The 27,244-nt window shown below is 47.2% G+C and overlaps 17 non-coding genes and 1 pseudogene across 17 annotated transcripts; all 18 read right to left on the reverse strand.

The window, feature by feature from the left end:
• Positions 1 to 428: 428 nt before the first annotated feature.
• Positions 429 to 619, reverse strand: LOC141211067 (U2 spliceosomal RNA). The gene has a single exon (XR_012281054.1). It is a non-coding gene; the product is annotated as a U2 spliceosomal RNA (small nuclear RNA).
• Positions 620 to 1,739: 1,120 nt separating this feature from the next.
• On the reverse strand, positions 1,740 to 1,930 carry LOC141211069 (U2 spliceosomal RNA). The gene has a single exon (XR_012281056.1). It is a non-coding gene; the product is annotated as a U2 spliceosomal RNA (small nuclear RNA).
• Positions 1,931 to 3,049: 1,119 nt separating this feature from the next.
• Positions 3,050 to 3,240, reverse strand: LOC141211070 (U2 spliceosomal RNA). The gene has a single exon (XR_012281057.1). It is a non-coding gene; the product is annotated as a U2 spliceosomal RNA (small nuclear RNA).
• Positions 3,241 to 4,359: 1,119 nt separating this feature from the next.
• LOC141208247 (U2 spliceosomal RNA) lies at positions 4,360 to 4,550 on the reverse strand. The gene has a single exon (XR_012278481.1). It is a non-coding gene; the product is annotated as a U2 spliceosomal RNA (small nuclear RNA).
• A 1,121-nt stretch (positions 4,551 to 5,671) lies between these two features.
• LOC141211071 (U2 spliceosomal RNA) lies at positions 5,672 to 5,862 on the reverse strand. Its single transcript, XR_012281058.1, has one exon. It is a non-coding gene; the product is annotated as a U2 spliceosomal RNA (small nuclear RNA).
• Positions 5,863 to 6,979: 1,117 nt separating this feature from the next.
• LOC141210434 (U2 spliceosomal RNA) lies at positions 6,980 to 7,170 on the reverse strand. Its single transcript, XR_012280602.1, has one exon. It is a non-coding gene; the product is annotated as a U2 spliceosomal RNA (small nuclear RNA).
• Positions 7,171 to 8,288: 1,118 nt separating this feature from the next.
• LOC141211072 (U2 spliceosomal RNA) lies at positions 8,289 to 8,479 on the reverse strand. Its single transcript, XR_012281059.1, has one exon. It is a non-coding gene; the product is annotated as a U2 spliceosomal RNA (small nuclear RNA).
• Positions 8,480 to 9,599: 1,120 nt separating this feature from the next.
• Positions 9,600 to 9,790, reverse strand: LOC141211073 (U2 spliceosomal RNA). Its single transcript, XR_012281060.1, has one exon. It is a non-coding gene; the product is annotated as a U2 spliceosomal RNA (small nuclear RNA).
• A 1,118-nt stretch (positions 9,791 to 10,908) lies between these two features.
• On the reverse strand, positions 10,909 to 11,099 carry LOC141210324 (U2 spliceosomal RNA). The gene has a single exon (XR_012280496.1). It is a non-coding gene; the product is annotated as a U2 spliceosomal RNA (small nuclear RNA).
• Positions 11,100 to 12,220: 1,121 nt separating this feature from the next.
• Positions 12,221 to 12,415, reverse strand: LOC141210567 (U2 spliceosomal RNA). The gene has a single exon (XR_012280725.1). It is a non-coding gene; the product is annotated as a U2 spliceosomal RNA (small nuclear RNA).
• A 5,564-nt stretch (positions 12,416 to 17,979) lies between these two features.
• Positions 17,980 to 18,057, reverse strand: LOC141210745 (U2 spliceosomal RNA; annotated as a pseudogene).
• Positions 18,058 to 19,176: 1,119 nt separating this feature from the next.
• LOC141211074 (U2 spliceosomal RNA) lies at positions 19,177 to 19,367 on the reverse strand. The gene has a single exon (XR_012281061.1). It is a non-coding gene; the product is annotated as a U2 spliceosomal RNA (small nuclear RNA).
• Positions 19,368 to 20,488: 1,121 nt separating this feature from the next.
• Positions 20,489 to 20,679, reverse strand: LOC141210287 (U2 spliceosomal RNA). The gene has a single exon (XR_012280460.1). It is a non-coding gene; the product is annotated as a U2 spliceosomal RNA (small nuclear RNA).
• A 1,125-nt stretch (positions 20,680 to 21,804) lies between these two features.
• Positions 21,805 to 21,995, reverse strand: LOC141211075 (U2 spliceosomal RNA). The gene has a single exon (XR_012281062.1). It is a non-coding gene; the product is annotated as a U2 spliceosomal RNA (small nuclear RNA).
• A 1,126-nt stretch (positions 21,996 to 23,121) lies between these two features.
• LOC141211076 (U2 spliceosomal RNA) lies at positions 23,122 to 23,312 on the reverse strand. The gene has a single exon (XR_012281063.1). It is a non-coding gene; the product is annotated as a U2 spliceosomal RNA (small nuclear RNA).
• A 1,120-nt stretch (positions 23,313 to 24,432) lies between these two features.
• On the reverse strand, positions 24,433 to 24,623 carry LOC141211077 (U2 spliceosomal RNA). Its single transcript, XR_012281064.1, has one exon. It is a non-coding gene; the product is annotated as a U2 spliceosomal RNA (small nuclear RNA).
• A 1,121-nt stretch (positions 24,624 to 25,744) lies between these two features.
• On the reverse strand, positions 25,745 to 25,935 carry LOC141211078 (U2 spliceosomal RNA). The gene has a single exon (XR_012281065.1). It is a non-coding gene; the product is annotated as a U2 spliceosomal RNA (small nuclear RNA).
• A 1,120-nt stretch (positions 25,936 to 27,055) lies between these two features.
• LOC141210617 (U2 spliceosomal RNA) lies at positions 27,056 to 27,244 on the reverse strand. Its single transcript, XR_012280767.1, has one exon. It is a non-coding gene; the product is annotated as a U2 spliceosomal RNA (small nuclear RNA).

A 27,244-nucleotide genomic window follows, 5' to 3' on the forward strand; every position in this document is an offset into this window, starting at 1 on the left:
TACCTGTTAGCTCAGGTGAGGTTAAAAGGCTGCTGTTGATAACAAGGGCATTTGCTAAATAGATGGTGTGTGTGCAACAATATACTGAAAGGTCAATTATATTGTGCAGCTTATCTCACCACCTGTAGTTATTTAGGTGAAAGCTCCAAAATGCTTGCCTAATATGTCTGTTTATCCAAAAGGAAGTATAGAGGGAGAGCTAGATAGATAGCATTGCATTACATTACATTACATGGCAATGCAATGCACAGTTGCTGAAGTTGAACCAAAATGAGCTTGTCATCTGGCTTCTGCAACTTTTAACATGAAAAATCCAATGAGGAGAAGAAAAGCAAAGCCAAAGAGTCCATCCCAAAATCCGACAAACAAGGAAAATGAACAAAAAGCATTGAATTCAATTCTTTCTGATTTTAGAAACTGCATTAAAGAAGGGGTGCACCGGTCCTGGAGATACTGCAATACCAGGTCAATGCGTGGAGTGGACAGAGCAAGCTCTTTTTCCATCTCCCTGTTCTAAAAATCCATTTAATATATGGTCCCCAGATAGGGGACGTATCAGATATTAAACTGATAAGAACAGATACTACACTTGATCTTAGCCAAAAGGCCGAGAAGCGATAACCAGAATTGGTTTCCGACTACGGTGCCACCCAAGGATTCTGAAAAGTCCATTTGTGGAGATGGCCACCTGGACTCCCGTTAAGAAGACATGCTGTCAACCTCTAGATCCCTCACATGCCTGCACTTTTCGGCTTGCTGCTGCTGCAATCCACGCGTTTTAGATCTGCATAACTCCACCTCTTTTAGCACAGTACCCTCAACCCCCGGCTGTTCCCACCCGCCTCAACACCGTTGGAAGGGAGGAGAACCAATTAAGGCGGGGGGGGGGTGGAACGAGCAGCTGTCTACCCTTAGCAGGAGGGTTGCTGATTAATTACCTCTCCTGCTGCTGCTGCTGCTGGCTGTCCAGCAGCAGACTGAAGGTGGCTGCTGCTGTGCGCAGGTATATAAAGGCTCAGAGCCTATTATGACACGCGCAGCCAGCGTTCCATTGCCACATTCCGTCTACTGCAGGCGGGATACCTGGATGGCTGAATGTCACTGAGAAGCTCACAGAGACCGCCATAAGCAACAGTTTAAAAGAATGCCACAGACTAATCAACCAAACTTTTTGGGTTGGTTTCTCTTTTATAGTCTGCAGGCATTAAATGAAAGAAGTCAGTGTTCCAGCAGAGGGAGACAACGTTTCAGAAAAGGCATTGTAGCAAACCAAAAAAGAAATTTTAAGCGCAGCAGAGTAACCAGCTCACATACCTGTTAGCTCAGGTGAGTTTAAAAGGCTGCTGTTGATAACAAGGGCATTTGCTAAATAGATGGTGTGTGTGCAACAATATACTGAAAGGTCAATTATATTGTGCAGCTTATCTCACCACCTGTAGTTATTTAGGTGAAAGCTCCAAAATGCTTGCCTAATATGTCTGTTTATCCAAAAGGAAGTATAGAGGGAGAGCTAGATAGATAGCATTGCATTACATTACATTACATGGCAATGCAATGCACAGTTGCTGAAGTTGAACCAAAATGAGCTTGTCATCTGGCTTCTGCAACTTTTAACATGAAAAATCCAATGAGGAGAAGAAAAGCAAAGCCAAAGAGTCCATCCCAAAATCCGACAAACAAGCAAAATGAACAAAAAGCATTGAATTCAATTCTTTCTGATTTTAGAAACTGCATTAAAGAAGGGGTGCACCGGTCCTGGAGATACTGCAATACCAGGTCAATGCGTGGAGTGGACAGAGCAAGCTCTTTTTCCATCTCCCTGTTCTAAAAATCCATTTAATATATGGTCCCCAGATAGGGGACGTATCAGATATTAAACTGATAAGAACAGATACTACACTTGATCTTAGCCAAAAGGCCGAGAAGCGATAACCAGAATTGGTTTCCGACTACGGTGCCACCCAAGGATTCTGAAAAGTCCATTTGTGGAGATGGCCACCTGGACTCCCGTTAAGAAGACATGCTGTCAACCTCTAGATCCCTCACATGCCTGCACTTTTCGGCTTGCTGCTGCTGCAATCCACGCGTTTTAGATCTGCATAACTCCACCTCTTTTAGCACAGTACCCTCAACCCCCGGCTGTTCCCACCCGCCTCAACACCGTTGGAAGGGAGGAGAACCAATTAAGGCGGGGGGGGGTGGAACGAGCAGCTGTCTACCCTTAGCAGGAGGGTTGCTGATTAATTACCTCTCCTGCTGCTGCTGCTGCTGGCTGTCCAGCAGCAGACTGAAGGTGGCTGCTGCTGTGCGCAGGTATATAAAGGCTCAGAGCCTATTATGACACGCGCAGCCAGCGTTCCATTGCCACATTCCGTCTACTGCAGGCGGGATACCTGGATGGCTGAATGTCACTGAGAAGCTCACAGAGACCGCCATAAGCAACAGTTTAAAAGAATGCCACAGACTAATCAACCAAACTTTTTGGGTTGGTTTCTCTTTTATAGTCTGCAGGCATTAAATGAAAGAAGTCAGTGTTCCAGCAGAGGGAGACAACGTTTCAGAAAAGGCATTGTAGCAAACCAAAAAAGAAATTTTAAGCGCAGCAGAGTAACCAGCTCACATACCTGTTAGCTCAGGTGAGTTTAAAAGGCTGCTGTTGATAACAAGGGCATTTGCTAAATAGATGGTGTGTGTGCAACAATATACTGAAAGGTCAATTATATTGTGCAGCTTATCTCACCACCTGTAGTTATTTAGGTGAAAGCTCCAAAATGCTTGCCTAATATGTCTGTTTATCCAAAAGGAAGTATAGAGGGAGAGCTAGATAGATAGCATTGCATTACATTACATTACATGGCAATGCAATGCACAGTTGCTGAAGTTGAACCAAAATGAGCTTGTCATCTGGCTTCTGCAACTTTTAACATGAAAAATCCAATGAGGAGAAGAAAAGCAAAGCCAAAGAGTCCATCCCAAAATCCGACAAACAAGCAAAATGAACAAAAAGCATTGAATTCAATTCTTTCTGATTTTAGAAACTGCATTAAAGAAGGGGTGCACCGGTCCTGGAGATACTGCAATACCAGGTCAATGCGTGGAGTGGACAGAGCAAGCTCTTTTTCCATCTCCCTGTTCTAAAAATCCATTTAATATATGGTCCCCAGATAGGGGACGTATCAGATATTAAACTGATAAGAACAGATACTACACTTGATCTTAGCCAAAAGGCCGAGAAGCGATAACCAGAATTGGTTTCCGACTACGGTGCCACCCAAGGATTCTGAAAAGTCCATTTGTGGAGATGGCCACCTGGACTCCCGTTAAGAAGACATGCTGTCAACCTCTAGATCCCTCACATGCCTGCACTTTTCGGCTTGCTGCTGCTGCAATCCACGCGTTTTAGATCTGCATAACTCCACCTCTTTTAGCACAGTACCCTCAACCCCCGGCTGTTCCCACCCGCCTCAACACCGTTGGAAGGGAGGAGAACCAATTAAGGCGGGGGGGGGGTGGAACGAGCAGCTGTCTACCCTTAGCAGGAGGGTTGCTGATTAATTACCTCTCCTGCTGCTGCTGCTGCTGGCTGTCCAGCAGCAGACTGAAGGTGGCTGCTGCTGTGCGCAGGTATATAAAGGCTCAGAGCCTATTATGACACGCGCAGCCAGCGTTCCATTGCCACATTCCGTCTACTGCAGGCGGGATACCTGGATGGCTGAATGTCACTGAGAAGCTCACAGAGACCGCCATAAGCAACAGTTTAAAAGAATGCCACAGACTAATCAACCAAACTTTTTGGGTTGGTTTCTCTTTTATAGTCTGCAGGCATTAAATGAAAGAAGTCAGTGTTCCAGCAGAGGGAGACAACGTTTCAGAAAAGGCATTGTAGCAAACCAAAAAAGAAATTTTAAGCGCAGCAGAGTAACCAGCTCACATACCTGTTAGCTCAGGTGAGTTTAAAAGGCTGCTGTTGATAACAAGGGCATTTGCTAAATAGATGGTGTGTGTGCAACAATATACTGAAAGGTCAATTATATTGTGCAGCTTATCTCACCACCTGTAGTTATTTAGGTGAAAGCTCCAAAATGCTTGCCTAATATGTCTGTTTATCCAAAAGGAAGTATAGAGGGAGAGCTAGATAGATAGCATTGCATTACATTACATTACATGGCAATGCAATGCACAGTTGCTGAAGTTGAACCAAAATGAGCTTGTCATCTGGCTTCTGCAACTTTTAACATGAAAAATCCAATGAGGAGAAGAAAAGCAAAGCCAAAGAGTCCATCCCAAAATCCGACAAACAAGCAAAATGAACAAAAAGCATTGAATTCAATTCTTTCTGATTTTAGAAACTGCATTAAAAAGGGGTGCACCGCTCCTGGAGATACTGCAATACCAGGTCAATGCGTGGAGTGGACAGAGCAAGCTCTTTTTCCATCTCCCTGTTCTAAAAATCCATTTAATATATGGTCCCCAGATAGGGGACGTATCAGATATTAAACTGATAAGAACAGATACTACACTTGATCTTAGCCAAAAGGCCGAGAAGCGATAACCAGAATTGGTTTCCGACTACGGTGCCACCCAAGGATTCTGAAAAGTCCATTTGTGGAGATGGCCACCTGGACTCCCGTTAAGAAGACATGCTGTCAACCTCTAGATCCCTCACATGCCTGCACTTTTCGGCTTGCTGCTGCTGCAATCCACGCGTTTTAGATCTGCATAACTCCACCTCTTTTAGCACAGTACCCTCAACCCCCGGCTGTTCCCACCCGCCTCAACACCGTTGGAAGGGAGGAGAACCAATTAAGGCGGGGGGGGGGGTGGAACGAGCAGCTGTCTACCCTTAGCAGGAGGGTTGCTGATTAATTACCTCTCCTGCTGCTGCTGCTGCTGGCTGTCCAGCAGCAGACTGAAGGTGGCTGCTGCTGTGCGCAGGTATATAAAGGCTCAGAGCCTATTATGACACGCGCAGCCAGCGTTCCATTGCCACATTCCGTCTACTGCAGGCGGGATACCTGGATGGCTGAATGTCACTGAGAAGCTCACAGAGACCGCCATAAGCAACAGTTTAAAAGAATGCCACAGACTAATCAACCAAACTTTTTGGGTTGGTTTCTCTTTTATAGTCTGCAGGCATTAAATGAAAGAAGTCAGTGTTCCAGCAGAGGGAGACAACGTTTCAGAAAAGGCATTGTAGCAAACCAAAAAAGAAATTTTAAGCGCAGCAGAGTAACCAGCTCACATACCTGTTAGCTCAGGTGAGTTTAAAAGGCTGCTGTTGATAACAAGGGCATTTGCTAAATAGATGGTGTGTGTGCAACAATATACTGAAAGGTCAATTATATTGTGCAGCTTATCTCACCACCTGTAGTTATTTAGGTGAAAGCTCCAAAATGCTTGCCTAATATGTCTGTTTATCCAAAAGGAAGTATAGAGGGAGAGCTAGATAGATAGCATTGCATTACATTACATTACATGGCAATGCAATGCACAGTTGCTGAAGTTGAACCAAAATGAGCTTGTCATCTGGCTTCTGCAACTTTTAACATGAAAAATCCAATGAGGAGAAGAAAAGCAAAGCCAAAGAGTCCATCCCAAAATCCGACAAACAAGCAAAATGAACAAAAAGCATTGAATTCAATTCTTTCTGATTTTAGAAACTGCATTAAAGAAGGGGTGCACCGGTCCTGGAGATACTGCAATACCAGGTCAATGCGTGGAGTGGACAGAGCAAGCTCTTTTTCCATCTCCCTGTTCTAAAAATCCATTTAATATATGGTCCCCAGATAGGGGACGTATCAGATATTAAACTGATAAGAACAGATACTACACTTGATCTTAGCCAAAAGGCCGAGAAGCGATAACCAGAATTGGTTTCCGACTACGGTGCCACCCAAGGATTCTGAAAAGTCCATTTGTGGAGATGGCCACCTGGACTCCCGTTAAGAAGACATGCTGTCAACCTCTAGATCCCTCACATGCCTGCACTTTTCGGCTTGCTGCTGCAATCCACGCGTTTTAGATCTGCATAACTCCACCTCTTTTAGCACAGTACCCTCAACCCCCGGCTGTTCCCACCCGCCTCAACACCGTTGGAAGGGAGGAGAACCAATTAAGGCGGGGGGGGGGTGGAACGAGCAGCTGTCTACTCTTAGCAGGAGGGTTGCTGATTAATTACCTCTCCTGCTGCTGCTGCTGCTGGCTGTCCAGCAGCAGACTGAAGGTGGCTGCTGCTGTGCGCAGGTATATAAAGGCTCAGAGCCTATTATGACACGCGCAGCCAGCGTTCCATTGCCACATTCCGTCTACTGCAGGCGGGATACCTGGATGGCTGAATGTCACTGAGAAGCTCACAGAGACCGCCATAAGCAACAGTTTAAAAGAATGCCACAGACTAATCAACCAAACTTTTTGGGTTGGTTTCTCTTTTATAGTCTGCAGGCATTAAATGAAAGAAGTCAGTGTTCCAGCAGAGGGAGACAACGTTTCAGAAAAGGCATTGTAGCAAACCAAAAAAGAAATTTTAAGCGCAGCAGAGTAACCAGCTCACATACCTGTTAGCTCAGGTGAGTTTAAAAGGCTGCTGTTGATAACAAGGGCATTTGCTAAATAGATGGTGTGTGTGCAACAATATACTGAAAGGTCAATTATATTGTGCAGCTTATCTCACCACCTGTAGTTATTTAGGTGAAAGCTCCAAAATGCTTGCCTAATATGTCTGTTTATCCAAAAGGAAGTATAGAGGGAGAGCTAGATAGATAGCATTGCATTACATTACATTACATGGCAATGCAATGCACAGTTGCTGAAGTTGAACCAAAATGAGCTTGTCATCTGGCTTCTGCAACTTTTAACATGAAAAATCCAATGAGGAGAAGAAAAGCAAAGCCAAAGAGTCCATCCCAAAATCCGACAAACAAGCAAAATGAACAAAAAGCATTGAATTCAATTCTTTCTGATTTTAGAAACTGCATTAAAGAAGGGGTGCACCGGTCCTGGAGATACTGCAATACCAGGTCAATGCGTGGAGTGGACAGAGCAACCTCTTTTTCCATCTCCCTGTTCTAAAAATCCATTTAATATATGGTCCCCAGATAGGGGACGTATCAGATATTAAACTGATAAGAACAGATACTACACTTGATCTTAGCCAAAAGGCCGAGAAGCGATAACCAGAATTGGTTTCCGACTACGGTGCCACCCAAGGATTCTGAAAAGTCCATTTGTGGAGATGGCCACCTGGACTCCCGTTAAGAAGACATGCTGTCAACCTCTAGATCCCTCACATGCCTGCACTTTTCGGCTTGCTGCTGCAATCCACGCGTTTTAGATCTGCATAACTCCACCTCTTTTAGCACAGTACCCTCAACCCCCGGCTGTTCCCACCCGCCTCAACACCGTTGGAAGGGAGGAGAACCAATTAAGGCGGGGGGGGGGGTGGAACGAGCAGCTGTCTACCCTTAGCAGGAGGGTTGCTGATTAATTACCTCTCCTGCTGCTGCTGCTGCTGGCTGTCCAGCAGCAGACTGAAGGTGGCTGCTGCTGTGCGCAGGTATATAAAGGCTCAGAGCCTATTATGACACGCGCAGCCAGCGTTCCATTGCCACATTCCGTCTACTGCAGGCGGGATACCTGGATGGCTGAATGTCACTGAGAAGCTCACAAAGACCGCCATAAGCAACAGTTTAAAAGAATGCCACAGACTAATCAACCTAACTTTTTGGGTTGGTTTCTCTTTTATAGTCTGCAGGCATTAAATGAAAGAAGTCAGTGTTCCAGCAGAGGGAGACAACGTTTCAGAAAAGGCATTGTAGCAAACCAAAAAAGAAATTTTAAGCGCAGCAGAGTAACCAGCTCACATACCTGTTAGCTCAGGTGAGTTTAAAAGGCTGCTGTTGATAACAAGGGCATTTGCTAAATAGATGGTGTGTGTGCAACAATATACTGAAAGGTCAATTATATTGTGCAGCTTATCTCACCACCTGTAGTTATTTAGGTGAAAGCTCCAAAATGCTTGCCTAAAATGTCTGTTTATCCAAAAGGAAGTATAGAGGGAGAGCTAGATAGATAGCATTGCATTACATTACATTACATGGCAATGCAATGCACAGTTGCTGAAGTTGAACCAAAATGAGCTTGTCATCTGGCTTCTGCAACTTTTAACATGAAAAATCCAATGAGGAGAAGAAAAGCAAAGCCAAAGAGTCCATCCCAAAATCCGACAAACAAGCAAAATGAACAAAAAGCATTGAATTCAATTCTTTCTGATTTTAGAAACTGCATTAAAGAAGGGGTGCACCGGTCCTGGAGATACTGCAATACCAGGTCAATGCGTGGAGTGGACAGAGCAAGCTCTTTTTCCATCTCCCTGTTCTAAAAATCCATTTAATATATGGTCCCCAGATAGGGGACGTATCAGATATTAAACTGATAAGAACAGATACTACACTTGATCTTAGCCAAAAGGCCGAGAAGCGATAACCAGAATTGGTTTCCGACTACGGTGCCACCCAAGGATTCTGAAAAGTCCATTTGTGGAGATGGCCACCTGGACTCCCGTTAAGAAGACATGCTGTCAACCTCTAGATCCCTCACATGCCTGCACTTTTCGGCCTGCTGCTGCTGCAATCCACGCGTTTTAGATCTGCATAACTCCACCTCTTTTAGCACAGTACCCTCAACCCCCGGCTGTTCCCACCTGCCTCAACACCATTGGAAGGGAGGAGAACCAATTAAGGCGGGGGGGGGGTGGAACGAGCAGCTGTCTACCCTTAGCAGGAGGGTTGCTGATTAATTACCTCTCCTGCTGCTGCTGCTGCTGGCTGTCCAGCAGAAGACTGAAGGTGGCTGCTGCTGTGCGCAGGTATATAAAGGCTCAGAGCCTATTATGACACGCGCAGCCAGCGTTCCATTGCCACATTCCGTCTACTGCAGGCGGGATACCTGGATGGCTGAATGTCACTGAGAAGCTCACAGAGACCGCCATAAGCAACAGTTTAAAAGAATGCCACAGACTAATCAACCTAACTTTTTGGGTTGGTTTCTCTTTTATAGTCTGCAGGCATTAAATGAAAGAAGTCAGTGTTCCAGCAGAGGGAGACAACGTTTCAGAAAAGGCATTGTAGCAAACCAAAAAAGAAATTTTAAGCGCAGCAGAGTAACCAGCTCACATACCTGTTAGCTCAGGTGAGTTTAAAAGGCTGCTGTTGATAACAAGGGCATTTGCTAAATAGATGGTGTGTGTGCAACAATATACTGAAAGGTTAATTATATTGTGCAGCTTATCTCACCACCTGTAGTTATTTAGGTGAAAGCTCCAAAATGCTTGCCTAATATGTCTGTTTATCCAAAAGGAAGTATAGAGGGAGAGCTAGATAGATAGCATTGCATTACATTACATTACATGGCAATGCAATGCACAGTTGCTGAAGTTGAACCAAAATAAGCTTGTCATCTGGCTTCTGCAGCTTTTAACATGAAAAATCCAATGAGGAGAAGAAAAGCAAAGCCAAAGAGTCCATCCCAAAATCCGACAAACAAGCAAAATGAACAAAAAGCATTGAATTCAATTCTTTCTGATTTTAGAAACTGCATTAAAGAAGGGGTGCACCGGTCCTGGAGATACTGCAATACCAGGTCAATGCGTGGAGTGGACAGAGCAAGCTCTTTTTCCATCTCCCTGTTCTAAAAATCCATTTAATATATGGTCCCCAGATAGGGGACGTATCAGATATTAAACTGATAAGAACAGATACTACACTTGATCTTAGCCAAAAGGCCGAGAAGCGATAACCAGAATTGGTTTCCGACTACGGTGCCACCCAAGGATTCTGAAAAGTCCATTTGTGGAGATGGCCACCTGGACTCCCGTTAAGAAGACATGCTGTCAACCTCTAGATCCCTCACATGCCTGCACTTTTCGGCTTGCTGCTGCTGCAATCCACGCGTTTTAGATCTGCATAACTCCACCTCTTTTAGCACAGTACCCTCAACCCCCGGCTGTTCCCACCCGCCTCAACACCGTTGGAAGGGAGGAGAACCAATTAAGGCGGGGGGGGGGGTGGAACGAGCAGCTGTCTACCCTTAGCAGGAGGGTTGCTGATTAATTACCTCTCCTGCTGCTGCTGCTGGCTGTCCAGCAGCAGACTGAAGGTGGCTGCTGCTGTGCGCAGGTATATAAAGGCTCAGAGCCTATTATGACACGCGCAGCCAGCGTTCCATTGCCACATTCCGTCTACTGCAGGCGGGATACCTGGATGGCTGAATGTCACTGAGAAGCTCACAGAGACCGCCATAAGCAACAGTTTAAAAGAATGCCACAGACTAATCAGCCAAACTTTTTGGGTTGGTTTCTCTTTTATAGTCTGCAGGCATTAAATGAAAGAAGTCAGTGTTCCAGCAGAGGGAGACAACGTTTCAGAAAAGGCATTGTAGCAAACCAAAAAAGAAATTTTAAGCGCAGCAGAGTAACCAGCTCACATACCTGTTAGCTCAGGTGAGTTTAAAAGGCTGCTGTTGATAACAAGGGCATTTACTAAATAGATGGTGTGTGTGCAACAATATACTGAAAGGTCAATTATATTGTGCAGCTTATCTCACCACCTGTAGTTATTTAGGTGAAAGCTCCAAAATGCTTGCCTAATATGTCTGTTTATCCAAAAGGAAGTATAGAGGGAGAGCTAGATAGATAGCATTGCATTACATTACATTACATGGCAATGCAATGCACAGTTGCTGAAGTTGAACCAAAATGAGCTTGTCATCTGGCTTCTGCAACTTTTAACATGAAAAATCCAATGAGGAGAAGAAAAGCAAAGCCAAAGAGTCCATCCCAAAATCCGACAAACAAGCAAAATGAACAAAAAGCATTGAATTCAATTCTTTCTGATTTTAGAAACTGCATTAAAGAAGGGGTGCACCGGTCCTGGAGATACTGCAATACCAGGTCAATGCGTGGAGTGGACAGAGCAAGCTCTTTTTCCATCTCCCTGTTCTAAAAATCCATTTAATATATGGTCCCCAGATAGTGGACGTATCAGATATTAAACTGATAAGAACAGATACTACACTTGATCTTAGCCAAAAGGCCGAGAAGCGATAACCAGAATTGTTTTCCGACTACGGTGCCACCCAAGGATTCTGAAAAGTCCATTTGTGGAGATGGCCACCTGGACTCCCGTTAAGAAGACATGCTGTCAACCTCTAGATCCCTCACATGCCTGCACTTTTCGGCTTGCTGCTGCTGCAATCCACGCGTTTTAGATCTGCATAACTCCACCTCTTTTAGCACAGTACCCTCAACCCCCGGCTGTTCCCACCCACCTCAACACCGTTGGAAGGGAGGAGAACCAATTAAGGCGGGTGGGGGGGTGGAACGAGCAGCTGTCTACCCTTAGCAGGAGGGTTGCTGATTAATTACCTCTCCTGCTGCTGCTGCTGCTGGCTGTCCAGCAGCAGACTGAAGGTGGCTGCTGCTGTGCGCAGGTATATAAAGGCTCAGAGCCTATTATGACACGCGCAGCCAGCGTTCCATTGCCACATTCCGTCTACTGCAGGCGGGATACCTGGATGGCTGAATGTCACTGAGAAGCTCACAGAGACCGCCATAAGCAACAGTTTAAAAGAATGCCACAGACTAATCAACCAAACTTTTTGGGTTGGTTTCTCTTTTATAGTCTGCAGGCATTAAATGAAAGAAGTCAGTGTTCCAGCAGAGGGAGACAACGTTTCAGAAAAGGCATTGTAGCAAACCAAAAAAGAAATTTTAAGCGCAGCAGAGTAACCAGCTCACATACCTGTTAGCTCAGGTGAGTTTAAAAGGCTGCTGTTGATAACAAGGGCATTTGCTAAATAGATGGTGTGTGTGCAACAATATACTGAAAGGTCAATTATATTGTGCAGCTTATCTCACCACCTGTAGTTATTTAGGTGAAAGCTCCAAAATGCTTGCCTAATATGTCTGTTTATCCAAAAGGAAGTATAGAGGGAGAGCTAGATAGATAGCATTGCATTACATTACATTACATGGCAATGCAATGCACAGTTGCTGAAGTTGAACCAAAATGAGCTTGTCATCTGGCTTCTGCAACTTTTAACATGAAAAATCCAATGAGGAGAAGAAAAGCAAAGCCAAAGAGTCCATCCCAAAATCCGACAAACAAGCAAAATGAACAAAAAGCATTGAATTCAATTCTTTCTGATTTTAGAAACTGCATTAAAGAAGGGGTGCACCGGTCCTGGAGATACTGCAATACCAGGTCAATGCGTGGAGTGGACAGAGCAAGCTCTTTTTCCATCTCCCTGTTCTAAAAATCCATTTAATATATGGTCCCCAGATAGGGGACGTATCAGATATTAAACTGATAAGAACAGATTTTTTTTGATTGAATATATCTTTTATTAGCACAAAAAATAAGTTAACAGACAGTGTACAGTGCCGCAGCCCAGTACACACAGAATTCTACATCATATTTACATAGCATGAGGATACGACGCACTAACTAGACACATCACACCCCTATGCTACACAAAACACTCAATCTGAAAGAAAAAGCATGTCAATCAATACAGTACGACGAATCGTGATAAGGGATGGGGATTGGGAAAAAGGGGATGGGGAGGGGAAAATCACAAGCCCGAAGGTTTATTGAAAGACAAGACACATAAGGGGAGAGGGGGAGGAGGGGTTTAGTCCTCATCCTCGTCCTCCGGACCGTCCACGATGGAATAGTCTCTGAGCAGGCTGTGGATCAGCCTGCGGCAGTCCTGGATGGACATCCTCTCCCTCCTCAAGATGAGCCGGTTCCTGGCGACCCAAACGGCATCCTTGAAGCAGTTCATAAGGCGCCAAGCCTCCTGGATGGCTCCGACGGTATGAACCCCAGGGAAGAGTCCGTAAAGCACAGAATGGTGCGATAGGCTCGCCCTGGGGACAGAGTTCCTCAGGTCGTCCTCAAGGGCAGTCAACAGGCGCTGTGCAAATCCGCAGTCCCAAAAAGTGTGCAAAGATGTTTCCTCCACGAAGGGGCACCTTGGGCAGTACCTGGTCTTGCACAGGTTCCGGGCATGCATGAATGACCGGACGGGCAGTCCGCCCTGAATCGCCATCCACGACAAGTCCTTGTGCCCGTTGGTCAGCCTGTCAGACGACACATTTGTCCACACAGTCTTCAGCGTGTCCTGGTGAAGTCCTGTGATGTTCTCCACGTCATCCTTGGATCTGATGAGCTTGTGGATAGTTTTGGGCTTCCACAAGTCGGGCTTGAGTCCCTCCAGTTGATGTTCCCCCACAAATCGAACGACGTCTCCGTAGAACCATGGCGTCGTCCAGTTGTAGGGGAAGGAGCTGTCCCACTTGTCCCAGCCGAGTCGCCTCCAAAAAGGAAGCAGGAAGAAGCGAGACATGGACCTGCCCGCGGAGCCATTCTTGACTTGCAAAGTCCGGCGGACACAATCACACACAAAAGAGGATCGCAGGAGGGTGGGGATATCTGGAACGCCCTTCCCACCCTTGCGAGGCTCCTTGTACATGACGGCCCGCCTGACTCTGTCCATCTTGGATCCCCAGACAAAGTGAAACACTGTCCTGGTAATGGCCCTGCACACAGTGACGTGTGGGGGCCAGGCCTGCGCCGTGTACTGCAAGACGGGCAGGACCTCATTACGCAGGACGAGTGCCTTACCCTCACAAGTGAGGTGTCTGAGGCTCCAGAGTCCGATCCGTTGCTTCACTTTGGCCAAGCGTTCTTGCCAGGACTTGAGGGCCGCTCCTTCCTTCCCGAACCAGACTCCCAGCACCTTGAGGAAATCCGGTTGAATGTTGAAGGGGAAGGGGGCGGAGGAGGCCGGCTGCCAATCCCCGAAGAGCATGGCTTCCGACTTCCTGCAGTTGACTTTGGCCCCTGAAGCACGGCCGAACCTCTCACACGTCTGGACGAGGGCGTCGACTGAACCACGATCAGCGCAGAAGACGGTGACGTCGTCCATGTAGAGCGAGCACTTGACCTCGTGTCGTCCCGGACCCGGTGCGGTGATCCCTCTGATCTCTCCATTCTGCCGGATAGCCTCTGCGAAGAGTTCTATAACACAAACAAAAAGAAGAGGTGATAGAGGGCAGCCTTGTCTGACCCCAGAGAGGACAGGGAAGGGGTCAGTCTTCCAGCCGTTCACCAACACCGAGCTGTGGATATCAAAATACATCAGACGGACATACGAACAAAACATGTTACCCAAACCTAACCGGTGCAGAGCTCGGCCCATGAACTCGTGGGAAACCCGGTCGAAGGCCTTCTCCTGATCCAAGGAGACCAGGGCCGCGTGTGCGCGGCGGACCTTGATGTACTCGACCGTGTCCCGCACGAGAGCGAGGCTGTCTGCGATGTGACGTCCAGGGATGCCGCAGGTCTGGTCCGGGTGGATGATCCGTCCGATGACCGTCTTAAGTCGTGTCGCCATCGTCTTGGCCAGGATCTTGTAGTCCACGTTGAGCAGAGTGATGGGACGCCAATTTCTCAGGTCGCACCTCTCTCCCTTCCGCTTGTACAGGATCGTGACCATTCCTTCCCTCAAAGATGGAGGCATTCTACCCTCCACCACCATCTCCTCGTACAGATCCAACAGGTCCGGACAGATGAGGTCTCCCAGCGCTACATAGAGCTCCGCTGGAAGACCATCACTGCCCGGGGTCCTGCCGGTCCTAAAGGATTTAGCGGCAGAGAGCAATTCGCCCACCATCAGAGGTTTGTCCAAGGCTGCCGTGCCTGCAGGATCAAGATGGTTAGTGATACCTGACAGGAACTTATCAGCAGCGTCGGGGTCGGTAGTCTTGTGGGAGTAGAGTTCGCTGTAGAAGTCGCTGACGACCCTCATCACGTCCTCCTTCCCACGTCGCATGTTTCCGCTCTCGTCTCGCAGCTCGTTCAGGGGCGTGTGACCGGCATGAAGTTTCCTGAAAAAGAATGAGTTACATTTCTCACCCTTCTCCAGATTCTCCACTTTGGAACGGAAGACGATTCGCTTGGACTCCTCCTCAAAGTGCCTTTTCAGGCTCTTCTTGGTCTCCTCCAGCTCCTCCCTCACGTCCCAGCCGCAGTGAAGAAGGTCCTGCAGCGACCGCAGCTCGCGCTGCAGCCCTCTGAAGTCCCTCCTCTTCTCACACGCCTGTTGTCGACCCTTGGCCTGAAAGAAACAGCGAAACTCAAGTTTAACATATTCCCACCAATCAGAGACTGTTTGGAAGCTACCCTTGTAGGACTGCCACATTGCGTAGGCTGCTCTCAGCTCCTCCACGACTTCATCCTGAGCCAGCAGAGCACAATTCAGCTTCCAGGAGCCGGGGCCGGATGGAAAACCGTCGCCGAGGACACCTTGTAAGTGAATGGCTCTGTGGTCGGAGAAGAAGCAAGGGACCATCGAGTGCCTACTCTGCCTGACTGCCCGAGAGGTGAGCACAAAGTCAATCCTGGAGCGGAGTGAGCCATCGGGTCGGCTCCACGAATAGTTTGTGGAGCCTCTCCCCATGGAGCCCACCACGTCCTGAAGAGAGGCCTCGGTTACCATCTCGATGAGCAGCTTGGACGTGATGTCCAACTTGGCAGATGTGCCAGAACTACGACCATCCTCCTCGATGGGGCAGTTGAAATCCCCGGCCATCACTAAGGTCCTGGTGGTGGCAAGCTGAAGCCGCAGGGTCTGGAAAAGCTCCAAACGCTCATTCTTCAGTGGGGACGCATACACGTTGATGAACCTGACAGGTTCTCCCGCCCAGTTGCCATCTACAACAAGAGCCCTGCCGCAGATGAGCTCCTGGACTGACTCAAGCGTGAATGCGCCCCCCCTGATCAGAATTGCGACCCCCGCAGACTTGCAGTCACCCCCACCAGACCAGTAGGATGGACCGTGGGACCACTCCCTGGCCAGATGTTTGAAGGACCTAGAGGAGGGAAGGGAACATTCCTGCAACATATAAACATCACACAACTGGGAAGTAAGGAAGGCATAAATAGTCTGACGTCTGAACTTGTCCTTGATGCTCCTGACATTAATGGAAAATAAGTTAATATTAGCCATCATGTAGGGAAAAAAGAAAAAGTTAGCGCAGGCAATACACCTTAGTTACCACTCCGGTCAGGTGGTCCCTCGTCGGTGTTGACTGCTGGTGACGGGATCACCAGCAGGCCCTCTTCCTCCATCTGGTCAAGCAGCGCGGCCTCGATCTCGGCGACCACCAGTTCCTCCTCTTCTGGCTCGGCCACCAGGGTCTCAACCATGTGCTCCATCTCTTCTGGCTCAGGGAGGGTATCCTCCTTTTCGCCTACGAAATCCAGAATCTTCTTTTTGGAGGATTCAGTAGCAGGGCTGTCCTCCACCTTCCTCTTTCCCCGGGTTGGAACTGGGGAGACAAGAAGGGGAAAATCCTCCTCGGAATAGATAGCGGCGGGTGGAGGAAAGGTTAATTCCACCGCTACCATGGTCTGGGGAGGGAGAGTGGCTGCCGGGGCAGGGGAAAGGACACCTGCTGAGGAGTAGGGGAAGGAGGAAGAGGAAGTGGAATCCTCAGCAGGGGTGGCCGGGGTGGGGGGGGATTGGACGGGGGTGGCAGGGGGAGGGATCGAGAGAGGGGTGACAGAACTCTTACCCTCCTTTGACTTTTTCTTAGGCTTCGGAGCTGCTGGGACCGTCGCTGGGGCTTTGGCCACCGACTCCTTGACCGCTTTGGCCTTGGTCGTCTCAGCCTTGGCCGCTGGGGCCTTGGTCGTCGCGTCCTTGACCTTCACAGGCCTGGTCGTCGGGGCCTTGTCCTCCGGAGCTGGGGTCGTCGCAACCACCGATGCCCAGGATCTCTCACGCTTGGGGCAATCCTTGTACAGATGAGCCGCCAGCCCACACAGGTTGCAGGACGTCTTCTTCGGGCAGTCCTTCGAGCTGTGTCCTGTCACTCGACAAATCCTGCAGGCATCCTCCTTGCAGTCCTTCATCTCGTGGCCGTTCTTGCCGCATCTCCTGCAGTTCCGCGGCATGTCCGGGTAATAGATGAGGCCGTAGGAGTTGCCCAGGGAGAATGTCGGGGGCAGGTGCCGAAGTCCGTCTGAGTACGCCAGGTCCCTGTGAAGTCTAACGGTCACCGACCACTTACCTGTCCAGAAGCCGAGTCCATTCAGGATGTGAGAGGGTTCCTTCACAACCAAACAGAAGCGTCTCAGGAAGGTACAGATGTCTTGGCCTGGGGTGTGCGGGTTGCGCATGGAGACCGTGATCCTCCTTTCGTCCCTCTAGATAGGGCAGCTACCTGTAAAGGCAGAGAAAGAATTATCCGGTCCTTTTGCGCTTACCATTTCCCAGAACCTCCTGCAGGTGTTCACAGTGGCGAAGGTGACGAAGAAGATCCCCGTCAAGAAGGTCTGGATGCTGAGGGTGTCCGACCTGGAGAAGCCTCGATCCAGCAGCATCTTCTGGCAGAACACGTCCGAGGACATATCCGGCACCCTCCCATCCACTTCCTTCAGCTTCAGGGCCACCGTCTGCCGCATCCATGGCTCCAGGGCTGGAGCTTCGTGGCGGCGCTTCTGGGGTCCCTTCTGCTGGCCAGTCGTGGAGGCAGAGTCCTTGGGGTCAGAATAGGCTCCTGGCTGGGCCCTCCTGGCTGTCCCCTGCTCCAGGCTCTTCTTTTCGGTCTTCCTCGCAGCGCTTGCCATGGCTTTCCTCCTGCAGTTACTTCTTGGAGCTGGATCTGGAACTCTTCCCGGAATGGGTGGAGCTATGCAGATTCTTCTCCCGTCGTGTTCTGGACAAATTCCCCGAAAGGTCTTTGTCTCGATGATTTTCTTCCTCGAAGATTCCACAGGACAGCCCGATTCTTCTCCGAGTCTTCGTCTTCTTCTGAATTCTTTAGAGCTTCTTCCTCCCACCGATATCCGCCTTCCTTCTCCGATGTCAGCTGGGCTCCGAAGCTCTTCTCCTTCCGAGTTCGATCGCTCTCGTCAAGTGTAGATCGTAGCTCTTGTGTTCTTAAAAGAACAGATACTACACTTGATCTGAGCCAAAAGGCCGAGAAGCGATAACCAGAATTGGTTTCCGACTACGGTCCCACCCAAGGATTCTGAAAAGTCCATTTGTGGAGATGGCCACCTGGACTCCCGTTAAGAAGACATGCTGTCAACCTCTAGATCCCTCACATGCCTGCACTTTTCGGCTTGCTGCTGCTGCAATCCACGCGTTTTAGATCTGCATAACTCCACCTCTTTTAGCACAGTACCCTCAACCCCCGGCTGTTCCCACCCGCCTCAACACCGTTGGAAGGGAGGAGAACCAATTAAGGCGGGGGGGGGTGGAACGAGCAGCTGTCTACCCTTAGCAGGAGGGTTGCTGATTAATTACCTCTCCTGCTGCTGCTGCTGCTGGCTGTCCAGCAGCAGACTGAAGGTGGCTGCTGCTGTGCGCAGGTATATAAAGGCTCAGAGCCTATTATGACACGCGCAGCCAGCGTTCCATTGCCACATTCCGTCTACTGCAGGCGGGATACCTGGATGGCTGAATGTCACTGAGAAGCTCACAGAGACCGCCATAAGCAACAGTTTAAAAGAATGCCACAGACTAATCAACCAAACTTTTTGGGTTGGTTTCTCTTTTATAGTCTGCAGGCATTAAATGAAAGAAGTCAGTGTTCCAGCAGAGGGAGACAACGTTTCAGAAAAGGCATTGTAGCAAACCAAAAAAGAAATTTTAAGCGCAGCAGAGTAACCAGCTCACATACCTGTTAGCTCAGGTGAGTTTAAAAGGCTGCTGTTGATAACAAGGGCATTTGCTAAATAGATGGTGTGTGTGCAACAATATACTGAAAGGTCAATTATATTGTGCAGCTTATCTCACCACCTGTAGTTATTTAGGTGAAAGCTCCAAAATGCTTGCCTAATATGTCTGTTTATCCAAAAGGAAGTATAGAGGGAGAGCTAGATAGATAGCATTGCATTACATTACATTACATGGCAATGCAATGCACAGTTGCTGAAGTTGAACCAAAATGAGCTTGTCATCTGGCTTCTGCAACTTTTAACATGAAAAATCCAATGAGGAGAAGAAAAGCAAAGCCAAAGAGTCCATCCCAAAATCCGACAAACAAGCAAAATGAACAAAAAGCATTGAATTCAATTCTTTCTGATTTTAGAAACTGCATTAAAGAAGGGGTGCACCGGTCCTGGAGATACTGCAATACCAGGTCAATGCGTGGAGTGGACAGAGCAAGCTCTTTTTCCATCTCCCTGTTCTAAAAATCCATTTAATATATGGTCCCCAGATAGGGGACGTATCAGATATTAAACTGATAAGAACAGATACTACACTTGATCTTAGCCAAAAGGCCGAGAAGCGATAACCAGAATTGGTTTCCGACTACGGTGCCACCCAAGGATTCTGAAAAGTCCATTTGTGGAGATGGCCACCTGGACTCCCGTTAAGAAGACATGCTGTCAACCTCTAGATCCCTCACATGCCTGCACTTTTCGGCTTGCTGCTGCTGCAATCCACGCGTTTTAGATCTGCATAACTCCACCTCTTTTAGCACAGTACCCTCAACCCCCGGCTGTTCCCACCCGCCTCAACACCGTTGGAAGGGAGGAGAACCAATTAAGGCGGGGGGGGGGGTGGAACGAGCAGCTGTCTACCCTTAGCAGGAGGGTTGCTGATTAATTACCTCTCCTGCTGCTGCTGCTGCTGGCTGTCCAGCAGCAGACTGAAGGTGGCTGCTGCTGTGCGCAGGTATATAAAGGCTCAGAGCCTATTATGACACGCGCAGCCAGCGTTCCATTGCCACATTCCGTCTACTGCAGGCGGGATACCTGGATGGCTGAATGTCACTGAGAAGCTCACAGTGACCGCCATAAGCAACAGTTTAAAAGAATGCCACAGACTAATCAACCAAACTTTTTGGGTTGGTTTCTCTTTTATAGTCTGCAGGCATTAAATGAAAGAAGTCAGTGTTCCAGCAGAGGGAGACAACGTTTCAGAAAAGGCATGGTAGCAAACCAAAAAAGAAATTTTAAGCGCAGCAGAGTAACCAGCTCACATACCTGTTAGCTCAGGTGAGTTTAAAAGGCTGCTGTTGATAACAAGGGCATTTGCTAAATAGATGGTGTGTGTGCAACAATATACTGAAAGGTCAATTATATTGTGCAGCTTATCTCACCACCTGTAGTTATTTAGGTGAAAGCTCCAAAATGCTTGCCTAATATGTCTGTTTATCCAAAAGGAAGTATAGAGGGAGAGCTAGATAGATAGCATTGCATTACATTACATTACATGGCAATGCAATGCACAGTTGCTGAAGTTGAACCAAAATGAGCTTGTCATCTGGCTTCTGCAACTTTTAACATGAAAAATCCAATGAGGAGAAGAAAAGCAAAGCCAAAGAGTCCATCCCAAAATCCGACAAACAAGCAAAATGAACAAAAAGCATTGAATTCAATTCTTTCTGATTTTAGAAACTGCATTAAAGAAGGGGTGCACCGGTCCTGGAGATACTGCAATACCAGGTCAATGCGTGGAGTGGACAGAGCAAGCTCTTTTTCCATCTCCCTGTTCTAAAAATCCATTTAATATATGGTCCCCAGATAGGGGACGTATCAGATATTAAACTGATAAGAACAGACACTACACTTGATCTTAGCCAAAAGGCCGAGAAGCGATAACCAGAATTGGTTTCCGACTACGGTGCCACCCAAGGTTTCTGAAAAGTCCATTTGTGGAGATGGCCACCTGGACTCCCGTTAAGAAGACATGCTGTCAACCTCTAGATCCCTCACATGCCTGCACTTTTTGGCTTGCTGCTGCTGCAATCCACGCGTTTTAGATCTGCATAACTCCACCTCTTTTAGCACAGTACCCTCAACCCCCGGCTGTTCCCACCCGCCTCAACACCGTTGGAAGGGAGGAGAACCAATTAAGGCGGGGGGGGGGGGGGGTGGAACGAGCAGCTGTCTACCCTTAGCAGGAGGGTTGCTGATTAATTACCTCTCCTGCTGCTGCTGCTGCTGGCTGTCCAGCAGCAGACTGAAGGTGGCTGCTGCTGTGCGCAGGTATATAAAGGCTCAGAGCCTATTATGACACGCGCAGCCAGCGTTCCATTGCCACATTCCGTCTACTGCAGGCGGGATACCTGGATGGCTGAATGTCACTGAGAAGCTCACAGAGACCGCCATAAGCAACAGTTTAAAAGAATGCCACAGACTAATCAACCAAACTTTTTGGGTTGGTTTCTCTTTTATAGTCTGCAGGCATTAAATGAATGAAGTCAGTGTTCCAGCAGAGGGAGACAACGTTTCAGAAAAGGCATTGTAGCAAACCAAAAAAGAAATTTTAAGCGCAGCAGAGTAACCAGCTCACATACCTGTTAGCTCAGGTGAGTTTAAAAGGCTGCTGTTGATAACAAGGGCATTTGCTAAATAGATGGTGTGTGTGCAACAATATACTGAAAGGTCAATTATATTGTGCAGCTTATCTCACCACCTGTAGTTATTTAGGTGAAAGCTCCAAAATGCTTGCCTAATATGTCTGTTTATCCAAAAGGAAGTATAGAGGGAGAGCTAGATAGATAGCATTGCATTACATTACATTACATGGCAATGCAATGCACAGTTGCTGAAGTTGAACCAAAATGAGCTTGTCATCTGGCTTCTGCAACTTTTAACATGAAAAATCCAATGAGGAGAAGAAAAGCAAAGCCAAAGAGTCCATCCCAAAATCCGACAAACAAGCAAAATGAACAAAAAGCATTGAATTCAATTCTTTCTGATTTTAGAAACTGCATTAAAGAAGGGGTGCACCGGTCCTGGAGATACTGCAATACCAGGTCAATGCGTGGAGTGGACAGAGCAAGCTCTTTTTCCATCTCCCTGTTCTAAAAATCCATTTAATATATGGTCCCCAGATAGGGGACGTATCAGATATTAAACTGATAAGAACAGATACTACACTTGATCTTAGCCAAAAGGCCGAGAAGCGATAACCAGAATTGGTTTCCGACTACGGTGCCACCCAAGGATTCTGAAAAGTCCATTTGTGGAGATGGCCACCTGGACTCCCGTTAAGAAGACATGCTGTCAACCTCTAGATCCCTCACATGCCTGCACTTTTCGGCTTGCTGCTGCTGCAATCCACGCGTTTTAGATCTGCATAACTCCACCTCTTTTAGCACAGTACCCTCAACCCCCGGCTGTTCCCACCCGCCTCAACACCGTTGGAAGGGAGGAGAACCAATTAAGGCGGGGGGGGGGGGGGGGTGTAACGAGCAGCTGTTTACCCTTAGCAGGAGGGTTGCTGATTAATTACCTCTCCTGCTGCTGCTGCTGCTGGCTGTCCAGCAGCAGACTGAAGGTGGCTGCTGCTGTGCGCAGGTATATAAAGGCTCAGAGCCTATTATGACACGCGCAGCCAGCGTTCCATTGCCACATTCCGTCTACTGCAGGCGGGATACCTGGATGGCTGAATGTCACTGAGAAGCTCACAGAGACCGCCATAAGCAACAGTTTAAAAGAATGCCACAGACTAATCAACCAAACTTTTTGGGTTGGTTTCTCTTTTATAGTCTGCAGGCATTAAATGAAAGAAGTCAGTGTTCCAGCAGAGGGAGACAACGTTTCAGAAAAGGCATTGTAGCAAACCAAAAAAGAAATTTTAAGCGCAGCAGAGTAACCAGCTCACATACCTGTTAGCTCAGGTGAGTTTAAAAGGCTGCTGTTGATAACAAGGGCATTTGCTAAATAGATGGTGTGTGTGCAACAATATACTGAAAGGTCAATTATATTGTGCAGCTTATCTCACCACCTGTAGTTATTTAGGTGAAAGCTCCAAAATGCTTGCCTAATATGTCTGTTTATCCAAAAGGAAGTATAGAGGGAGAGCTAGATAGATAGCATTGCATTACATTACATTACATGGCAATGCAATGCACAGTTGCTGAAGTTGAACCAAAATGAGCTTGTCATCTGGCTTCTGCAACTTTTAACATGAAAAATCCAATGAGGAGAAGAAAAGCAAAGCCAAAGAGTCCATCCCAAAATCCGACAAACAAGCAAAATGAACAAAAAGCATTGAATTCAATTCTTTCTGATTTTAGAAACTGCATTAAAGAAGGGGTGCACCGGTCCTGGAGATACTGCAATACCAGGTCAATGCGTGGAGTGGACAGAGCAAGCTCTTTTTCCATCTCCCTGTTCTAAAAATCCATTTAATATATGGTCCCCAGATAGGGGACGTATCAGATATTAAACTGATAAGAACAGATACTACACTTGATCTTAGCCAAAAGGCCGAGAAGCGATAACCAGAATTGGTTTCCGACTGCGGTGCCACCCAAGGATTCTGAAAAGTCCATTTGTGGAGATGGCCACCTGGACTCCCGTTAAGAAGACATGCTGTCAACCTCTAGATCCCTCACATGCCTGCACTTTTCGGCTTGCTGCTGCTGCAATCCACGCGTTTTAGATCTGCATAACTCCACCTCTTTTAGCACAGTACCCTCAACCCCCGGCTGTTCCCACCCGCCTCAACACCGTTGGAAGGGAGGAGAACCAATTAAGGCGGGGGGGGGGTGGAACGAGCAGCTGTCTACCCTTAGCAGGAGGGTTGCTGATTAATTACCTCTCCTGCTGCTGCTGCTGCTGGCTGTCCAGCAGCAGACTGAAGGTGGCTGCTGCTGTGCGCAGGTATATAAAGGCTCAGAGCCTATTATGACACGCGCAGCCAGCGTTCCATTGCCACATTCCGTCTACTGCAGGCGGGATACCTGGATGGCTGAATGTCACTGAGAAGCTCACAGAGACCGCCATAAGCAACAGTTTAAAAGAATGCCACAGACTAATCAACCAAACTTTTTGGGTTGGTTTCTCTTTTATAGTCTGCAGGCATTAAATGAAAGAAGTCAGTGTTCCAGCAGAGGGAGACAACGTTTCAGAAAAGGCATTGTAGCAAACCAAAAAAGAAATTTTAAGCGCAGCAGAGTAACCAGCTCACATACCTGTTAGCTCAGGTGAGTTTAAAAGGCTGCTGTTGATAACAAGGGCATTTGCTAAATAGAAGGTGTGTGTGCAACAATATACTGAAAGGTCAATTATATTGTGCAGCTTATCTCACCACCTGTAGTTATTTAGGTGAAAGCTCCAAAATGCTTGCCTAATATGTCTGTTTATCCAAAAGGAAGTATAGAGGGAGAGCTAGATAGATAGCATTGCATTACATTACATTACATGGCAATGCAATGCACAGTTGCTGAAGTTGAACCAAAATGAGCTTGTCATCTGGCTTCTGCAACTTTTAACATGAAAAATCCAATGAGGAGAAGAAAAGCAAAGCCAAAGAGTCCATCCCAAAATCCGACAAACAAGCAAAATGAACAAAAAGCATTGAATTCAATTCTTTCTGATTTTAGAAACTGCATTAAAGAAGGGGTGCACCGGTCCTGGAGATACTGCAATACCAGGTCAATGCGTGGAGTGGACAGAGCAAGCTCTTTTTCCATCTCCCTGTTCTAAAAATCCATTTAATATATGGTCCCCAGATAGGGGACGTATCAGATATTAAACTGATAAGAACAGATACTACACTTGATCTTAGCCAAAAGGCCGAGAAGCGATAACCAGAATTGGTTTCCGACTACGGTGCCACCCAAGGATTCTGAAAAGTCCATTTGTGGAGATGGCCACCTGGACTCCCGTTAAGAAGACATGCTGTCAACCTCTAGATCCCTCACATGCCTGCACTTTTCGGCTTGCTGCTGCTGCAATCCACGCGTTTTAGATCTGCATAACTCCACCTCTTTTAGCACAGTACCCTCAACCCCCGGCTGTTCCCACCCGCCTCAACACCGTTGGAAGGGAGGAGAACCAATTAAGGCGGGGGGGGGGGTGGAACGAGCAGCTGTCTACCCTTAGCAGGAGGGTTGCTGATTAATTACCTCTCCTGCTGCTGCTGCTGCTGGCTGTCCAGCAGCAGACTGAAGGTGGCTGCTGCTGTGCGCAGGTATATAAAGGCTCAGAGCCTATTATGACACGCGCAGCCAGCGTTCCATTGCCACATTCCGTCTACTGCAGGCGGGATACCTGGATGGCTGAATGTCACTGAGAAGCTCACAGAGACCGCCATAAGCAACAGTTTAAAAGAATGCCACAGACTAATCAACCAAACTTTTTGGGTTGGTTTCTCTTTTATAGTCTGCAGGCATTAAATGAAAGAAGTCAGTGTTCCAGCAGAGGGAGACAACGTTTCAGAAAAGGCATTGTAGCAAACCAAAAAAGAAATTTTAAGCGCAGCAGAGTAACCAGCTCACATACCTGTTAGCTCAGGTGAGTTTAAAAGGCTGCTGTTGATAACAAGGGCATTTGCTAAATAGATGGTGTGTGTGCAACAATATACTGAAAGGTCAATTATATTGTGCAGCTTATCTCACCACCTGTAGTTATTTAGGTGAAAGCTCCAAAATGCTTGCCTAATATGTCTGTTTATCCAAAAGGAAGTATAGAGGGAGAGCTAGATAGATAGCATTGCATTACATTACATTACATGGCAATGCAATGCACAGTTGCTGAAGTTGAACCAAAATGAGCTTGTCATCTGGCTTCTGCAACTTTTAACATGAAAAATCCAATGAGGAGAAGAAAAGCAAAGCCAAAGAGTCCATCCCAAAATCCGACAAACAAGCAAAATGAACAAAAAGCATTGAATTCAATTCATTCTGATTTTAGAAACTGCATTAAAGAAGGGGTGCACCGGTCCTGGAGATACTGCAATACCAGGTCAATGCGTGGAGTGGACAGAGCAAGCTCTTTTTCCATCTCCCTGTTCTAAAAATCCATTTAATATATGGTCCCCAGATAGGGGACGTATCAGATATTAAACTGATAAGAACAGATACTACACTTGATCTTAGCCAAAAGGCCGAGAAGCGATAACCAGAATTGGTTTCCGACTACGGTGCCACCCAAGGATTCTGAAAAGTCCATTTGTGGAGATGGCCACCTGGACTCCCGTTAAGAAGACATGCTGTCAACCTCTAGATCCCTCACATGCCTGCACTTTTCGGCTTGCTGCTGCTGCAATCCACGCGTTTTAGATCTGCATAACTCCACCTCTTTTAGCACAGTACCCTCAACCCCCGGCTGTTCCCACCCGCCTCAACACCGTTGGAAGGGAGGAGAACCAATTAAGGCGGGGGGGGGGTGGAACGAGCAGCTGTCTACCCTTAGCAGGAGGGTTGCTGATTAATTACCTCTCCTGCTGCTGCTGCTGCTGGCTGTCCAGCAGCAGACTGAAGGTGGCTGCTGCTGTGCGCAGGTATATAAAGGCTCAGAGCCTATTATGACACGCGCAGCCAGCGTTCCATTGCCACATTCCGTCTACTGCAGGCGGGATACCTGGATGGCTGAATGTCACTGAGAAGCTCACAGAGACCGCCATAAGCAACAGTTTAAAAGAATGCCACAGACTAATCAACCAAACTTTTTGGGTTGGTTTCTCTTTTATAGTCTGCAGGCATTAAATGAAAGAAGTCAGTGTTCCAGCAGAGGGAGACAACGTTTCAGAAAAGGCATTGTAGCAAACCAAAAAAGAAATTTTAAGCGCAGCAGAGTAACCAGCTCACATACCTGTTAGCTCAGGTGAGTTTAAAAGGCTGCTGTTGATAACAAGGGCATTTGCTAAATAGATGGTGTGTGTGCAACAATATACTGAAAGGTCAATTATATTGTGCAGCTTATCTCACCACCTGTAGTTATTTAGGTGAAAGCTCCAAAATGCTTGCCTAATATGTCTGTTTATCCAAAAGGAAGTATAGAGGGAGAGCTAGATAGATAGCATTGCATTACATTACATTACATGGCAATGCAATGCACAGTTGCTGAAGTTGAACCAAAATGAGCTTGTCATCTGGCTTCTGCAACTTTTAACATGAAAAATCCAATGAGGAGAAGAAAAGCAAAGCCAAAGAGTCCATCCCAAAATCCGACAAACAAGCAAAATGAACAAAAAGCATTGAATTCAATTCTTTCTGATTTTAGAAACTGCATTAAAGAAGGGGTGCACCGGTCCTGGAGATACTGCAATACCAGGTCAATGCGTGGAGTGGACAGAGCAAGCTCTTTTTCCATCTCCCTGTTCTAAAAATCCATTTAATATATGGTCCCCAGATAGGGGACGTATCAGATATTAAACTGATAAGAACAGATAAGGTTTCAACGCAATTTTATTGATTCAAAAGTAT

This window comes from Phyllobates terribilis, unplaced genomic scaffold, assembly GCF_046119375.1.
Source record: "Phyllobates terribilis strain yellow unplaced genomic scaffold, ASM4611937v1 Scaffold_169__1_contigs__length_4117513, whole genome shotgun sequence".
NCBI lineage: Eukaryota > Metazoa > Chordata > Amphibia > Anura > Dendrobatidae > Phyllobates > Phyllobates terribilis.